General features: G+C 42.4%; 1 protein-coding gene and 1 pseudogene across 15 annotated transcripts in view; both read left to right on the top strand.

The window, feature by feature from the left end:
- The window catches only part of DLG2 (discs large MAGUK scaffold protein 2), a 2,318,993-nt gene that overhangs the window by 1,936,598 nt on the left and 369,959 nt on the right, over nucleotides 1–12,436 (top strand). The window lies entirely within an intron of this gene.
- Nucleotides 5,635–7,249, top strand: LOC113886301 (annotated as a pseudogene).

The raw sequence follows: 12,436 nt of genomic DNA, 5'->3' as shown, positions 1-12,436 counted from the left end.
CCAGTTACTGAATTTTCACATGCTGTGGCCTACGAAGATAGTACTCCAAGCTACAACAAACAGCACCTTCAGATTGAAGCCTGATTCTTCAGTCTGAATCATGTTTACCGTGTTACACACAAAATGTTTAGGTAACCTGCCTGCCAATGCAGGAGACGTAAGGGACCCAGGTTCGATCCCTGCATCAGGAAGATCCCCTGGAAGAGGAAATGGCAACCCACTCCAGTATTCTTGCCTGGAGAATCCCATGGACAGAGGAAACTGGCGGGCTACAGTCCATTGGGTTGCAAGGAGTAGGACATGACTGAAGCAATTTAACACACATCCTTAATCTAGTAGTACTATATGAGGACAAGGATAATAAGTCGTTGTTTCTGAATAGTATTTTCTGATTTACAGAGCAATTTTATGTTTTAATTTTCAAAGCAACCTTGAGACAGACAAGAAACACACCATTATCTGTAACACTCACTTTTCACAAAGAAACCAAGCCACAGAGAAGTTAAATGGTACCTCCAAAGTCATAACATTAAATGAAACCTGGTAATTTAGCTGCTCTTTTCTTATTCATTCTCCCAGTTATTTTCATACACTGTGGCATGCAAACCGGGTGCTCCCAGATACAATGAAAACATTACCACTGTGGTTATTCTCCAAGAATCCACAAGATGGCAGTAAGAGACAGATATTGTATACACTTGCATTCACCGGCGGTATCTGGCCTGTTTGCTGAGTTTTTGTACTGTTGTACGTATTAAAACTGATTGTTATCCTAATGCTAGAGTTTTAAAATATCATTCAGAGGACTTCCCTGGTAGTCCAGTGGTTAAGGTTCTGCCCTTTCATCCCAGGGTGCACAGCTTCAACCCCTGGTCAGGAAACTAAGATCCCATATGCCACACAATGGCCTGTATATATATATATCCCCTGGAGGAGGAAGTGGCAACCCACTCCAGTGTTCTTGCCTGGAGAATCCCATGGACAGAGGAGCCCTGGGGACTGCAGTCTATGGGGGTCACAGAGTCAGACAACTGAAACAACTTAACATAGCAAATAGCATTTATATAATATATACATATATGTATATACACGTATAATTCATAGAACAAAAGTGAATTAATATGTTAAAGTAAAAGTTGTGACTTCATTGCTGTTTTTTTCCTCTCTTTTTTCTTTTTTTATGAGAGTCTCATTTTTTAAAGACACAAAATGCTAAGAATCAGCCAGGAGCCCTAACAGTCAAACAAGACTGCTTGAGAAAATGAAAAATGTTGCTCCTTCCTAAACATAGACTAATCGATGATTCTCTTGCTTGAAGGAAAGGAAAAGAAGGGTCAGTGAAGAGCCAATAGTTAATCTTCCATATAATTTAATTGCTTGTTATTTCTCTCTGTTCAAAATCTACCCTGGAGGAAAACATTCCTGATCGACCTTGTTGAATGATGCCGTGACTCAAGCTACAAAATATTTATCTCCTGTATCGCTAATAGGCATGGTTTAGTGCAACAGAAGCTGCCCTAAACTATGGCCATTTTTTACATGTATTTTTATTATTCTACTCACAGATTTGTGATAGAATTCAGGAGACTGGAAACTACATTTTACTTTCATTTTTTAAAATCTGCTTCCACGTTCAATACATATGGATATGAGTTAGTTGTCCCAGAACTGCAAGCATCACAGAAAAGCACACTCTGTATTAAGCATAAATGACATGGAGTGTTTATCAGCCTCTCCTTTGTATAGTAGACACTACACCTCAGTTCAAAAAGATGGCAGTGAGTTCACATCAGACCTGAAGCGTTTTAAAATGGCCATTAGCTATCTCTGGTATGAAGTCCTTTGGGAACTCTCCCACGCTGCACAGATTTCTCATTTTCCTCTCCTCCTGACTTCTTTCATCTCTGATTACCTTCCAATTCATGGTCATTTCTCATTAAAAACGCAGCTGTCATTTTTGCTCGATTGTAAGAGACTCTCCTTTCACTTCATTGTATTTTCTAATCTCAGTTTTTTTCCCCAAGAAAAATTCTGATTGCAATCTATTAAGATAATATGATTTTCTTTCCCTTACACCAATATCTACTTAAAACTTCTGTTAGGAAATGAGATATCCCAATCTGTTCATTTATCCACACTTCCCTGACCACAGCAAACTTGATAGAGGTCTTCAGGTTCTGCGTTCCCTTGCTATGCAGGATGAGGTGATGACAAAGCCATTTGTCATGTCCTCAAGATACATGTAGTCTAGAAGAAGTGAGTAGGTCCACCCAGAGTGATGGCAAAAGAAAAGTACAGAGAGACACAGGCGTTCAGAGAAGAGGCTAAACCTGGCCCTCTTGTGAGGATGTGATCTGGGGAGGATTCATGCTCTCAGAAATGAGCTGACCTCCCAGATTCTCCCCATAAGTCCAAGATAAACCATCTTTTCATTAGGCCCCAAGGAAAGAGCATGAAGTCCAATGCAGAAGTAAAAGTTAGGGGTGCTCATGAATTCTAACCAACTGGAGTTAACAAGATAGGAGATACAGGAGACTAATCAGGCCTCTGATCAAGGCTGAGGCATTTGAGCCCTGGACCCATAAAGGGAAAAGCAAACAGTTCCCAGTGGCGGACACATGATGAAACCTGAGCAGCTCCTGACCACCTTCGCCCGTGGCTCAGCGGACAAGAATCCACCGGCGATGCAGGAGACGCAGGTAGACACGGGTTCAGTGCCTGGACTGAGAAGATTCCCTGGAGGAGGAAATGGCAACCCACTCCAGTGTTCTTGTCTGGGAAAGCCCATGGACAGAGGAGCCTGGCGGCTGCAGTCCACGGGGCTGCAAAGGGACACAACTGAGCCCAGCACAGCACACCCCCTCAGAGTCCTGCGAAGTGAGACGACGGACGCTCCTGGTGTCTGAAGACCCTTCCAGCTCCGACAGTCTAGGGCTGTGTGTCTGAGAGAACTTTGGGATACTAAAAAGAAGCACTGAAGCTTCCAAACATTTCATTTAGGACTAATTACTAGGGATTTCCCTTTAATAAAAGCTTTTAAAAACTAAAAATTGAAGGCATGCATTCATGTTTTTTCAGTCTGTTTGGCTATAATTTACTTATCAGAATAAAGTCAAAATTCCTCCCTATAGCTTTTTTTTTTTTCAGCTTGTGCAGTCTCATCTCTTAAAACCCCTTTCTTCACATTGTCTACTCTCCCCTCCTCACCTGCTTCTCCTAAATAGGTCATTTCTATTCATCCTTTCCCTGAGTCAGGAAGATCCCTCTGGAGAAGGGAATGGCTACCCACTCCAGTATTCTTGTCTGGGAAGATTCCATGGACAGAGGAGCCTGGTAAGGCTACAGTCCACGGGGTCACAAAGAGTCAGACACGACTGAGCGATTAAACACACACATACATTCATTCTTTAGATCGCATTCAGTTGTTACACTCTCTGAACACTCTCAAAATCCCTCTCAACACACACGGAGATGCCCCCAGGTTAGGTACCCATCTTAATAGACTCATAGACCCAGTACTTTCCCTGTCACAACACTTATCACTCTAGTTTGTTAACAACACATTTAGTGCTCCGTTTTTCTCTCTAGATTGTAAGCCAGGACAATGTCTATCTTGCTTTCCTGACACATGATAGATATCCTAAAAATATTTAATGAGCGAAAGAATAAAGCTAATTATTTTAAGTCAGTAGATTCTGAGTGAAGACCTAGTAAAATAGTACACGACATTGTATATCTCTGTTGCCCTGGATGATGTTAGAAACTGTCCCTACAGGTTGACTCTTTAAGGATTCCAGCTGACACGAATGTGTGTAACCTAACAGTATTTGAAGAATGTTTTAAGACTAACATCTTCAAAATAAAAGAGTAATAATTATACTTATGTCTTTCATATAACAGGGGCTTCCCTGATGGCTCAGATGTTTAAAGAATCTGCCAACAATGCAGAAGACATGGGTTCATATAACACCCGGGTTCATGTAAAAACCACTAGAGGGCAATGAAAGCCAACTTGAAACATCTTTTAAAGGAAAGAATAGTAAAAATGTTTTTCTTGGTAAAATCTGGACAGCTGATCTTATGTTGGGGATAGTTAAAGGAACTGTAGGCTATAGTCTCTGTGATTATGGGTTGAGCAGTTATAATTACCTTTCTCATGTGGTCTTAAAACCTAGATTATCTGTGATCATAACATCACCTTACATTTTATGCTTGATCTCATTTGAACCTCCCACAACATTGTTGTTGTTTAGTCGCTAAGTCATGTCGGACTCTTTGCAACCCCATGGACTGTAGCCTTTCAGGCTCCTCTGTCCATGGGATTTCCCACATCAGCAGGGGATACATTCTTTTCTCATTTTCCAATGAAAAAAACAACTGGGGTTCAAGAGGTATTGATGTAGTAAGTAGCCAGAAGGAACAAAATTACTGGCACAAACTGTGTGAATACTTGTTGGCTGCTTATATTTACCACACATACAAAATTCCTTGCTAAGGCAGACAATCTGGGAGAATACAGTTCCCAAAATTAGTTGCAGCAATTTAGAATGGAGACATAAGGCAGTAGCCTCTTAGCAGAAGATCTTGTGGTTCTAGGTTACCACAAGGTACCATCTGATGATGATGTCAGAATACGTACGTAGAACCTATTTACAGAAATATGCTGCCGGAGCCTAGAAAGGGGACAAGCTTCTGACCTGCACACTGGTTAGACCCTTCCTAAGACCATATGGACCATTCCAGTTGCTGCATTTTTGAAATCAAGAAACAACAGACTAGGGCTAATGTACAAGATATATTAGAGACTTAAGGAGAAATTAGGATGTCCTGAAGCGCCGGAGTCCAACCCCAGCAACCAGGGATTCAACCTGAAGAGGTGAATGGTGTCGGCGATGAGACAGCCTCTCATTTTTCTATGGACTGCCTCTTTATTCCAAGTTTAAGATTCTCTTTTATACTTGTACAAAAACAATAGGCCAGAGGTTTGACATTTTCAGTTCCCCCTCTCCTAGATTTATTATCTCCATAAATCATTGTTGCTCTTCAGAGTTCCTGCTTCAGTGATTCTCTCAGCCTTATCATCTGTTATCTACTTCCTCTAATGTGTCCTATAGTTAACTTGTGATTACATTGTAACTCATGCTACATTCCTCAGTTTACTACTTATCTTTCTAAGTCCTGTTTGCCCCTAACATCCTGAGCTCACTGTCTCTTAAGAAAGGCGTCAACTTCTATAAGCTATAGTAAAATATGCTAACTTTACAACATTCCTTAAATCTTTAACTTCTAACTATTTTAATTATTTCTAAGCCCTAAATTCAGTAAACTCCTTTGCCATAAATATTCTCCTCACAAATAGGCTTCAGATATCAATCCCTCCCATGGCCTCAAGCTACGGCCTATGTGCTCATCCTGGAACACTCTTTTGTAAAAGTCCTTGAACATATGTCAATGATTAACTTTATGAATTATTTTCTGAGCACAGCTGCAGAAGGCTTTGTGCCTTCTCATGCTCCTCTCAAGAACAATAAGCACCTTAATATTCCTTTTCAGTCAACTCAGCCGAGGAGAGGAAAGGACAAGTCAGAAATTACAAGGCCTAACTCCTTCATCCTGGGGCCGTGCCTGCGGAATGAGGAGAGGGGTCTGGGGCCGTGCCTCCATTTTGTCAGTAATGCCTAACACAGCTCCCGACACTGAAGGGGGTATGAGAACAAGGGAGATGGGGTTAGCTATAATAATGCTTAAGCTTGTTGGCACTGGAGTCAGAAAATGTGGATATGACTTGACATTCACACTGAAAACTAATCATTCCAGGGACCTGGGTTGGTTTATTATGTATATCAAATATGGACGCCAACATGGGTATGTAAAAGGCTCGCCCTACGATTCACTTGCTGTAGAAGAAGCCTCTTGACTATCTTAGTCTGAGCCAATAGGAGAAGTCCTTTCTGGAGGCCAGGTGAAGGCCTAGGGAGGCCCCTGGGTGGCAGACGTGGCCTTGCACAGTAGCAGGGGAGGGAGATGCTGAGCTTTCCGAGGCTTTCTCCAATCTCCTCCTCCACCTCTTGTGTAAGCAGACATGAGGTGGATTCAGGGAGTTCTAAGGGCCAGCTTAGAGTGGGCGCTGTGGGGTTTTTCTTCACCTGAGGATGGCTTAGTGTCCCCTGCAGGTGGCAGGCACCTCACTGCTCTTCACCCCTGTCACCCATGAATTTATGATGAATTTCGCTTCCAAGAAGACCATTCTTCACAATAAGATATAGGAAGCAGATTGGTTGGCATGGCCTCTGCTATCACCGTTTTTTAGAAGATGTGAATGATGAACTTGCTTCTGTGGGTATATTGATGAAGGCAAATTGAATGATGAAACACCAGATCTTGAGTCCTTTTATGAAAATGCCAAATGCTGTTTCCAGGAAAGGTTATCTTGTCACTGCAAACTCCAACTTAGTGATTATCACAGCAGGTGCACATCAGGAAGGAGGAGAAACACGCCTTCATTTAATCCACCGAAATGTGACTGTCTTCAATGTTTTAACATATTATCCAATACAATCGCCATGGCTGGCAAACTGATTATTGCTTCTAATCTAATGGCTATCTCATGTAGCCTGGAAGTTGAATGAATTTCCCAAAATCGTGTTATTAGAAGCGGTCATAATCTGGACACTGCCCATTTCCCTTCTTTGGTTAAGCAGAAGCTTGGTGTCCGCTCTGAAACCTGTCATGGGTGGATCCTTGGAACATGGAGACTCAAGCGTTCCTGTGTGGAGTAGAGTGAACATTGCTGATGATCCTCGGAAGGATCTGAACTCAGATGTAAGAACTGATAAAGGTCATGAGCAGTGGGGAAACATCCACAAAGGAGTGATTGTCGATGCCTATGAGATTATTGAAATGAAAGGCAAAGCAGCTGACCTTTGAACTACACAAGTTTGAACTTTGCCAGTCTACTTATATGCAGATTTTTTTCTATAGGAAGCACTATGGTACTATACTATCTATGCTCCATTGGTTAAATTCCTGAGTGCAAAACAATGGATACAGAGGAACCACATGTAGGGAGGACCCAACTATTGGTTATAGGTGGATTTTTCAACTTTACAGAGGGCTGGGGCCCCTAACACCTCCCTCACCCAGTGTTGGCCAAGAGTTAACTACTTCTTGGGCCACTGGCCCATCTTTAGCTGATTTAACATAAAGTCTTTTAACATCAAGTATTTTGAAGACTCTTGAGTACATCCAGGGACTTCCCTGGCAGTTCAGTGCTTAAGACTCCATGCTTCCACTGCCGGTTGTAGGGTTCCATCCCTGGTCGGGAAACTAAAATCCTGCATGCCATGTGTTGCAGCCAATGAGTAAAAAGGAAAAAAACAAAACAGTACATCCAGTTTCCACCAATTAAGGACCTCTATAGAATAAATGAAGAAGTGTTCCTCAGTGTTCCTTGTACCATGGGAGAAAATAATATTACAGACCCTATACAGAACCTTGAGAAGGTTCACTGGCGGGGGTGGGGGGGCGGGGGCGGGGAGGAGGGGGTGCAGAAATACTTTGGGAAATTCAGAAAGAGTTCAGGCTTTAAAGTTTCTTAAAGCTACCATCCTGAAGTTATTGAAGAAGAGAGAGTAGGTATGGGACTATATATGTTAAACCTATAAATAAACTTGAAACCCCAAGAATTGGAAAGAGGAAAGTGGGTAGAGTGACTCCCCATTTAGCCCTCCAGCTCTTTTATTTAGCATCCAGATGTCAGATGACACTTATTTTTACAATCTGAAGTGATTGTGCCAAACAAGGTGTTTTTGGTACCTCCAACGTATCAGTACTTGTCTTATATATATACATATGTAGTTGCCATTTGGTTCAAAAGAACCTATGATGTAGGTGTTTATTGTGTTATAGAAATTCTTATTTTAAGCTGGAAAAAAAAAGTTCTAATTCCTTTAAATACATACTAATTATATTACTCTGGCTGACTTATACCTATGTTTATTTATGTACTATTTTTAAAAGTTATAACTACTTCTGTAAGGTAAAAATAAAGTACATGCACAAAGGGGGAAAAAATGGATTTGGATCCTGACTCTAGACTTATAATTGTGAACTTGGGCGATTTACTTCTCTGCCTCAGTTTCCTCAGCCACAAAACGATGACCGTGTCTATTTATAGGGCTGTTAGGAGAAAGAGTCAAAATAATGCATGTACATTTGGTGCCACATTTGGCACAAGGAAGGATTTAATAAATGCTTGTCCTTTGCTGTTGTTGGGCTGTTAAAGCATTTGCAAGGCCTTTCTGTAGAAATGAATGTAGACTTATTTGTGTTGCCCCAGAAAATGTATCAGAACCCAGAGAGCCACTAGCTAAAAGCAAGAGTTTGTGAATCTGGCAGGTTAGTTTTCAAATCCAGTTTCTACCACATAATGCCTAACTAATCTTCGACGAATTACTCAGCCTCACTGAGTCTCCATTTTCCTGTGTTAAGAAGCATTTGCAGCAGCTCTGCACTGTGCTAAGTAAGTGGGCAGAGCAACAGGGTGTCATCTCACTCCATTGTAGTTAGTGGGCAGGGGACAGCTAACCATCTACAGGGCTTGAGAGAGTGCGTACCTGCAGAGGGGGAGATTTTTTCTTATTAAATCTCAAACGACCCTATCAAGTGCATTTGTTTCTACCCTTGAAGATGTCAGAAATAAAATTTGTTCTCACATTCAAGTTGTCTTCATCTGGCTTGTCATAAGCTGGTTCTCAAGTGGCCATTCATTCAAAACAGTTTCCCCTAGAAGAGCATTTGGCCTTTAAAGTTGACTAGGTTCCTTTATTTCTTGAAAAGCAAAAAAAAAAAAAAAAAGGAAGGAAAAATGTTGGCTTTGGAGACAGATCTCTGAACTTTGCTTTACTTGCTAACAGCTCTGAGAACTTTGGACAATTACTTGGCCTCCTTGAACTAAATGTCCTCTGCAAAATAGGGCAGGCGTGTACGTCAAAGAACTGTTAGGGGGCTTAAGTGTGCCAGGGTGTAGGCACCCAGCCTGGTGCCTGACACAGAGGAGGTCCTGCCTTCCAGGGCAGCAGCCCCGGCAATCCTAGTGCTCACGGCTCTCTGAGCCAGCCTCGAACACCGGCCTTCTGATGATCATCTCGTCTTAACCCAGGGACATGGCCCCTGCCAGCTGAAAGCTGACCTCTGGGCCATCTCCCACACTTTTAGTCCATGAGCTCTCCCCTTCACACCCTGTGTGTACCTGGGATTCTAGTGTTCCCATGCTCTTTCTGTGTGCCCTCAGTGAAAATCTACCCTTCTGGAAAGAAATCAGATGCCCCAGTTCACCTTGAAGTTGAATACCATGAAAAGGCAAAGTGTCATCCCAACTACAGTGAATATTAAAATATACTATTTTAATAGTATAACAAGCTTAAAGCTAGAGCACTGACTCTCAAATGGTAGAATTATAGGATTTGCAATATTCCCCATGAAAAAAGAATTTCAGAAACGCAGCAGAGTCCTTCATCGCCTGAGTCCATTTTTACATTTCAAAGTTGACTACATGAGGCTGTGATCTCTCTGACAGCAAACCCAAATCTTATCTTTATTGATTCCAGTACATGGTGCATCCTCTGGCAGGTTATAGGTATTCAATAAATGTAGACTAGATGGTCTTAAGGCCATGTCAGATGTATAAAAATATTTCCTAGCCCACACCACTGCTCCTAAATACAAATATAAAACCATTTATCAAACACTTGGGAGAAGGGAGTTAGAAGAAATAAAAGTACTTTCCTTTTCTTTAATGTTGAGGAGAGAGGGTATAAATTCCCTTTACTTCAGTTCAGTCACTCAGTCATGTCCAACTCTTTGCGACCCCATGAACTGCAGCACTCCAGGCCTCCCTGTCCATCACCAACTCCCAGAGTTTACCCAAACCCATGTCCATCGAGTCAGTGATGCCATCCAACCATCTCATCCTCTGTCGTCCCCTTCTCCTCCTGCCCTCAATCTTTCCCAGCATCAGGGTTTTTTCCAGTGAGTCAGCTCTTCGCATCAGGTGGCCAAAGTATTGGAATTTCAGCTTCAGCATCAGTCCTTCCAGTGAACACCCAGGACTGATCTCCTTTAAGATGGACTGATTGGATTTCATAGAAGAAGGAGGATTTGAATTGAGCTTCCCAAGGCCAGGGTGGCAGGATCACCCTGTGGCTCCTGAGTAGATAGAGAATTCCCAGCAGACAGCAAGCGAGAAGTTCAAAAGCCACTGGTGCTGATGACGACACTGGAAACACTTGTCTGAGCAGCTAGTTTTGGAAACCTGCACCCCAGTGTACATTTCCCTATCTGCATTTCAGTTTCCTTTGGACATTTTAAACACTTCTTCTCCCACATCCCCTCTCACACATCTCCTACACACTCCCGATCCTCCATCTCTCCCACATATATAGCAAAAAAAAAAGGAGGGGGATCTCTTTCTCTGTGATACTAATTTCCTCTAATCTTTGCTCAGTAATGTATCACAGTCAGAACAAGTTTCAACTCATGAGTTGACAATCTTAATGTCACTCGCTTAAAAGAGTCAAAGATTTGCTCTTTTGCTTAATATCCAACAAGAAATATGGATTTTAATGTACCTTCCCCCACTGCCTGAGGCTGAAATTTCCACAAAATTGAACTCAAATTTGAACATTTTAAAACTATTCTGGAAAAAAAAAAAAGAACCAAGGAGATTTATTTTACTGTTTCTTCTTTACTATTAAAAAAAAATAACATGAATTTTACTGCTTGGATGTGTTTAATCAGGAAATAATAGGACTTCCCTAATGGTTCAAGTGGTAAAGAATCTGCCTGCAATGCAGGAGATGCAGGAGATGTGAGTTCAATCCCTGGGTCAGGAAGAACCCCTGGAGAAAGAAATGGCAACCCACTCCAGTATTCTTGCCTGGAAAATCCCGTGGACAGAAGAGCCTGGAGGGCTACAGTCCACAGGGTCAAAAGGAGTCAGACATGACTGAGCACACAGGCACAGTCTAACCCAAAAGAGCCCAAGAGTTAAATTTTACATGCCATTCACATCAAAAAGTACAAAATTGAAATGTGCTTTTAGTGGTATCAGTAGTGGTATGAGGTTGAACCATTGGACTTCCCAGATGGCGCTAGTGGTAAAGAACCCACCTGCCAACGCAGGATACATAAAGAGATATGGGTTCAATCCCTGGGTGGGGAAGAACCCCTGGAGGACGGCATGGAAACCCACTCCAGTATTCTTGCCTGGAGAATCCCATGGACAGTGGAGTCTGGCGAGCTACAGTTCACAGGGTCTCAAAGAGTCAGACACGATGGAAGCAACTTAGGGTGCATGCATACAAAATTACCATTTTTCTAGGTCAGGTCAAATATTGGCAGTTTTGTACAGCTCAAACTAATATGGATTCATGTTTCTCTAGTACCCACAGAACCCTCACAGATAGCTTGGTCCTACAACTCTTGGGCAGAGGTTAAGGCCATAGGTGATAGTATGTAAAGTGTCTTGGAGGGTTCACGTTAGAAAAGTCACCTCTGTTGGTTTACTCTTAACAAGGATGTTTAGTGGCTTCCCAATTTAAAAGTAACAGCCATCATCCACTCAGTAGGTTTTTGTATGCATCATCTCATTCAACCAATATGATTCTGCAACTCTTTTGAAGAAAATATCCCTATCACTCTGTAGATGTGAAAAATGGAGTCTCAGAGCAGGTCACCTGCCCAGGATCACACAGCAGGGAAGGGACAGTTCCAAAATTCCAAGCCTAAATCTGCTGGCAAAGCCCATACTTTTTCCCCTATGTTACACTGCTCCCACTGATATGGGAAGCAGTGAAGGAAGAGAGGGGGGAGGAAGGAAACAAAGGAGGAAAAACAGGTCTTCAAAATGAAATACCAATTATCATCAGCTGCTGCTGCTGCTGCTGCTGCTGCGTCACTTCAGTTGCGTCCGACTCTGTCTGACCCCAGAGATGACAGCCCACCAGGCTCCCCCGTCCCTGGGATTCTCCAGGCAAGAACACTGGAGTGGGTTGCCATTTCCTCCTCCAATGCATGATGGTGAAAAGTGAAAGTGAAGTCACTCAGTCGTGTCCGACTCTTTGTGACCCCATGGACTGCAGCCTACCAGGCTCCCCCGTCCATGGGATTTTCCAGGCAAGAGTACTGGAGTGAGTTGCCATTGCCTTCTCCGTTATCATCAGCACTTAATAGTACGGATACATGTTGAGCTCTTTGCATGGGAATTTTAACTTTCTACACTTAGGCCCTTGAGATGAAACCTGATAAAGCAAGAGATCTTCTTATAGACCCTGAGCACCTCAAGAGAAGAGGTTGTATCTAAATAATCTTGGTATCTATGGACTGTGGCATAGGACCTAAAACATAGTAAGTCCCAAATAAGCGTTTCGAGAATGAA

Source organism: Bos indicus x Bos taurus, chromosome 29 (genome assembly GCF_003369695.1).
Source record: "Bos indicus x Bos taurus breed Angus x Brahman F1 hybrid chromosome 29, Bos_hybrid_MaternalHap_v2.0, whole genome shotgun sequence".
Classification (NCBI taxonomy): domain Eukaryota; kingdom Metazoa; phylum Chordata; class Mammalia; order Artiodactyla; family Bovidae; genus Bos; species Bos indicus x Bos taurus.
Note: the sequence above shows the minus strand (reverse complement) of the source record. Positions and strands in the feature narration are given on the sequence as shown.